Source organism: Martes martes (assembly GCF_963455335.1).
Source record: "Martes martes genome assembly, chromosome: 4".
In the NCBI taxonomy this organism is placed as follows: domain Eukaryota; kingdom Metazoa; phylum Chordata; class Mammalia; order Carnivora; family Mustelidae; genus Martes; species Martes martes.
This window is the reverse complement of record NC_137891.1, coordinates 82,014,446-82,020,445: the sequence shown is the minus strand read 5'-3', so window position 1 is coordinate 82,020,445 and position 6,000 is coordinate 82,014,446. Positions and strand designations below refer to the sequence as shown.

General features: G+C 41.1%; 1 pseudogene across 1 annotated transcript in view; it reads right to left on the bottom strand.

Annotated features, from left to right (window-relative positions):
• Positions 1-216: 216 nt before the first annotated feature.
• LOC308341618 (phosphoglycerate mutase 1-like) overlaps positions 217-6,000 on the bottom strand; it is a 96,107-nt pseudogene continuing 90,323 nt past the window's right edge. The window contains exon 2 of the transcript in view: positions 217-1,036. The product of the transcript in view is annotated as a phosphoglycerate mutase 1-like (transcript). The remainder of the gene's footprint in view (positions 1,037-6,000) is intronic.

Genomic DNA, 6,000 nt, shown 5'->3' with positions numbered 1-6,000 from the left:
CCCGGGCTTCCGAAGTGCCATTTTGATTCGATTATATGAAGGGAGCAGATGCAAGAGACAAAATGGCTAAACAAAATTAGGAGCCACTGGTCCCAGTCTGCAGGTAAAACTTAAGATGCCTACAGATGTGGTCAGTGTGACTTGTTCAAGGAAGACGTGCAGAGGAATGGGATGGGTAGGGAGGATGTCCTTGGGCAAGAGTCTGCCTGTTCTCCTTCACTCTTCAGCCTTGTGCTGGGCAGTTGAAGCTTCCGTGGCTTTACCCACTGCTTCTTCATTCCCTAGGAACTGCATGGGCTTGATGGGCTTCAAGTTCCTGTCCAATTCTTATACCATGGGAATACCAATTGGCAGGTGCAGCTCCGAGATAGCCTCTTTGGAAAGATCCTCCAGACACCTGACAATGCACAGAAGGCTGTTGCCATAGGCTGCAATCTGTACTGTTTTCCCTCCTTGATCTGGGGTATTTCTTCATTTCAAAAGGGCAGAATTCTGGCAATGGTGTGCATCAGACAATCACAGGAGGATAGCTGATATTCGGTGAGCTCTGCATACTTGTGAGCCTTACTGATGTTGCTGTGGAATGTCAGGCTCCATCTCAGGTGGCGGGACATCATTAGGGCATGTCCAGATCTTTACCTGGGCTTTGCCATGCTTGGCAGCAGTTTCTGAGGCCGGTTAGAGCCCCATGGTGCCACTCACTGGGGCATCAAGTCCTCAGTACCAGCAGCCACATTTGGTCAATGGCATCCAGCACTGTCTGAATTGCTCTCTTCTGTACTTGGGTAAAGCAGGTGTCCAACTCCTAGCGAGCATCTCTCAGTGCCTGGCCATTGTGCTTTGCCTCCTCCTGCCAGCGGGGCTCAGGTCATGTTGTACCAGCCGCTGAAGCAGTGTTCCCAGTCCCAAGTGCTCTCACCCTGTCCTCTACCAGTTCGTAGGTGGCCATGGCAGCGGCTCGGGGCAAACAGAGTGGATTCCTCAAGCAGCTGTCCAGCCCCAGCCGCGCCTGCGCACTTGCCTAACTTAATTCTTACTTTTGGTTTTTATGATACCCTTTATGTATACGAGGAAATTGGAGCTTAGAGATGGTGCAAATGTTAACTGCTGGATAAAGTCCCATTGTGCCATAAATAAGTGAGGATGAAGTAATGACCAAAGTCATTTAATAAAAAATAGGGGTAATTTTGTCAGATGTTTTAACTCCATTTGGGGGTTATTTATAGAACTAGAAACTCAAGATATCAGATTATCTATCTCTATATCTATCTATATTTATTTATATTCATATTCTATCTACTTTCACTCCTAAATTCATATATTTAAAATATAAATTTTATTAAATTATCCAGGATGTAAAACATATATAGCTCCATTTAAAAAAAAAAAAAAAGACTTTGCAGATGAAACTCAAACTCAGAATACCATCTTATTTGTGAAAAATTAAAGTTGAGAAAAGTTCTAATCAAAAGCATTTGTTTTTCCAGACATAAGAAAGTGAGAAAGATGGGGTGTGTGGGTGTCTCTGTTGGTCAAGTGTGGGACTCTTAGTTTCTGTTCAGGTTGTGGGCTCATGAATGGTGAGATTGAACCCCACCTGGGGCTCAGTGGGGAATCTCCTTCTTTCTCTTTCCTTCTACCTCTGCCCCCAGCCCTCACAAGGTTCTGTCTCTGGAATAAATAAATAAATCTTTAAAAAAATAAGAAAGATTACTGATTAAACAAAATTACCATTCACTTTCTTTGGGCTACAATAAGGTATGTGTTTCTGTGAAATAGTTTTTAGAATGGGAAAGGAAACTAAGTTACATATTTTTGCTCTTAGAAGATAGGTCTTCTAGGAAGAACCAACTATGAACTCCTTTAGTCATCTGTGAAATTCATGGGTTTGAACTTTTGAAAAAAAAAATCTGTTTTGAAATTATATGCTGTGTTTGCCTTATATAATAGGTATTGCATCTTTTTTTTAAAGATTTTATTTATTTGACAGACAGAGATCACAAGTAGGCAGAGAGACAGGCAGAGAGAGAGAGGGGGAAGCAGGCTCCCTGCTGAGCAGAGAGCCAAATGTGGGGCTGGGTCCCAGGACCCTGAGACCATGAGACCATGATCTGGGCCATAGGCAGCAGCTTAACCACTGAGCCACACACAGGTGCCCCATGCATCTTGATATAAAGTCACTCTCACATATGCTTAATAAAAATTTGCAATAGGTCAGACCTCTGCTTGGCATATGAGATTCAGAGAGATTCACAATGGATCCTGTTTCTAGAAAAAGCACTGGGTAAATAAACAGCCAGCTATGTAAAAATTAACTTGTCCCATATCTTTGATAGGCCAAATTCTAGAATGTGAAAATGTTTTATAAGATACAGACTTTCTCATAATATTTATGATAGTGATATGTTGCCTATAACATTGCAATACTTTAAATAACCAAGTTTTATTTCTCAAAAGAGGGCCACATTTTACAAAGAAACAAAGCTTTTGTTTATTTCATTTGTCACCTTAGAAAAGTGGATAACTAGAGTACAATAAAACTCCCTTGGATGAAAATGTTAGGTGACTGCTTTCTCAGAAACTTATCCATTCCTGAGCATTAACCTCCAAGTCTTTGTGATTCAAATTCGAAGTTCAGCAAAATTACAAATGACTGCATCTTCAGTCTCTGTGTTTCTCAACAAATGGTTAATCTGTGAGAACCAGTGTTCTACTGAAAACTTTTAACACAAATACATATTTATCTTTGTCTTTGGTAAAAATATAGTGGGTTCTGATAAAATTTCCCATGCTCTACTTTATAGGCAAAACAGAGCTCTTGGGGGACAGTATGCAAAAAATAACCCAAGAGGAAAGCCAGAAACAAACAAAACTTCACATAAAATGAAAAGAAAATGAGTCTTTCATTTTCCAAAAGATGACACGAGGACTCCCACAGACCATCTTTCTGGTGAAACAACCATAATTAGTGAAAACGATAGGAAAAACAAAAAACAAAAAACCTAAAATCTCTGTACATAATCTTAAGGGCATTCAGCAAATGGAGAAACATTTGCTCAAATCTATTAAATCTCAGTAAGAGCAGTGAGAGAATGTGGCATGTGAGTCCTGTGCTACCCACCTCAGCATGACAGAAGCTCTACTGGCCAGTCCACTCAGGACACAGGGCTCCCTCTGCTAAGATTGGCTGAGAGATCCTTTTTCACACAACCTCCACAGAGGACAGAAACTCTCTTCCAGGAACAGTAGGGTGAGAAGAGTGGCCCCATCCACCTCCACATTCTGCTCATGGGGTAGAATTCCACACCAGTACAGACAAACCAAGACAAACAGAGGCCGATAGCCTACCCAGGGCTCTGCTCATGAAGACAGGCATCACTCAGAAGTGGGCTATTGATCTCATGCCCTACGCCCATGACTCAGAGACTTTGCCCAGGGTGGGAGACAGGCTGTGAGAACAGAGAGCTCTGAAGCTCTCCTCAAGGGAACCAACTTAATTTGGAAAAGTAGATGGGGAAGCTCACACCTAAGGATGGTATTGAAAACAGTGGAGAGAAAAGCAATTAAGAGGGTGCTGGTAGCTCTGCAAAAGCCACAAGCCGAACTATAGTCAGTTAATAGTTACCAGAGAAATCCAGGGAAGGAGAAAAGCAAGAAAAGCAAGAAAGGCCATCCTGGGGTAGGAAGGAGCTTCAAAAACTGGCCTAAAATCTACCACTGTAAATAAACTTGAATTAAACTGGATCAGACCGTGGAGAGATTTATGTACCAGGGCATTGCTGAAAACAATTAGGGCAACTAGCCAGTGGTTAGTGGAAGCTAACAACTGTTGTGATTGTGTCAGAGGCAGCCAATTTAACAGAGAGATTAAGGAAAAGAGAGAGTCAAAGAGAAAGCAAAAACAGTTTCATACAAAGGTGACCACGGTCATGTGCAGGGCTGGGACTTCTGGGGAGTGGTATCAGAAGCTATGTAGAAAGAGAAACCACTGAACAGTCAGTCCAGCTAAGGCACTAACCAAATAACAAACCAAATAAAAAGCAGATAAACCAAATAGATGGAAAATCTTCAACAACATATTAGAAAGCCAAATTCAACAACATAAAGTATGATACATTCTAAGTGGGATTTATCCCAGAAATGCAAGGTGGTTTAAAATCAAAGAATTAATTTAAGTAATATTGTAAAGGCCTATTCAGCCAGAGTGGCCCCACCCCCGGTTGAACTGCCATTTTGTTTATGCAGTAAAACTTAAACTGACCCTGCCCTCCCACCCCCTCGCCAGGGGAACTTACTTAAAAGCAAGTCTGGGAAACCAGTCCCAGGTGACAAAGCCCAAATACAAGGGTGGGTCAGGTCAAGTGGAGATAACAGCCCAAATACAAGGGTGGGTCAGGTCAGGTGGAGACATTCAATCAGTGGGGGTGCATACTGTCTCCTAGCTACAAAGGGGTATGGGCCCTGCCCTTGGGGTGCCTTTTGGACGCCCATTCTGACTGAGGTGATAGGCTAGTTCGAATAGCTGCTATGGGGTGAATTGTAGTTCATTTGGCCACCGTGTGTGACCTAGCATGACTGTGCAGCTTTCTCTGTGTATTGCAATTTCATTGGCCACCTGTGTGTGGCCAGGCTCAACCACATGGCCTTTGCTCTATAAAAGTTAGTCTGTGAGGCATGGAGGGTTCACGTGCTCTCTGTAAAAGGCGTGGCCCCAGCCTGTCGGTTTGGTTCTCGATGCTTGGCTCGAAATAAAGCTTTGCTTGACCTTCGCTTTGTATCAGTCTCACTCCTTTAATCATTATTGAGGGACCCAACATTGGGGACCCAACAATATATTGTAACAAAGAATAAAGAACAAAAAAGACATGATCATCTCAATTGGTGCCAAAAAATGTTTTTGACAAAATTCAACACCTTATTATAATAGAAACCCAGGACAAACTAGGGTGGAAGAAAGCCTCCTAACCTCATAAAGAACATCTATGGAAAGCCCACAAGTTAGCATACTTAAGGTGAGTGAATGAAACACTTTCCTCCTGAAAAATCTGCATTGTTAGAAAGCATCCAAAATGATTCTGATGTAACTGGTCCATAGATCTGCATTTGGCAATCTCTGTAAGATGAGAAAAAGTAGGATTTCTTATCTGATGAAATTAGAACTAGGAATTAGCACTGGCTACAGGGGACATCACTAAATGGTGTACACAAACCTTAACCTTTCCACAAATGGCACTTAGTTCAGGATACACCAAAAGTAACAAGTCTTTTGATGCAAGTATTTTATTAAGAGACCTGAGGTGCTTCTAAGAAGCAGAAGTGCAGGAACAGAAAAACCAAAGCACCTACACAGAAAGAGTAAAATGAATACCTTGTTATGTGAGTTAAGGACCCTCCTATTCACCCAGGGCTTACATGGGTCTGTCCTTTTCCCCTGTGCCTGAGATAAGAAGTGGGCAGAGAAATGCGAATTGGAGCCCTAATGACATCTACAGAAGTTAATTTGTGACACTATTTGAATTCTTAATAAATATTATCCTTTTGTATTATAAGGCTGACAGCATTTACCTGTGGTTATTGCATTAAACACAGCCATAATGACTCGTACTTTTACTTATTTTAAAGTGGATCAAATTTTAAATGACTTATGGAGCAATGAAAATAAGTATGTGTCTTGGTTTTTACGATTTTTCTTCAATCCTTTATGTTTGTCCAAACTGCAATTTAATATTAGTGATTTGCCTTCACGGAGTCTTTTTAGAACATTCAACACAATTTTTTAATTACTATATTTATTTATATTTTTGAAAGCACAATATACATAACATACATTATTTAAAAAGTGCAATGACTGGGCTCTCTCCCTTCCCATTCTCTGGGCCTCTCAGGTTAATCCCCAGACTTAGCACCTTTTCTGATTTTCTCACATTTCATAGTAGAAATAATTTATACTTCCAAAGCACTTTATTTTGCTTTTTGTTTGTTTGGTTTTTTTTCTCCACA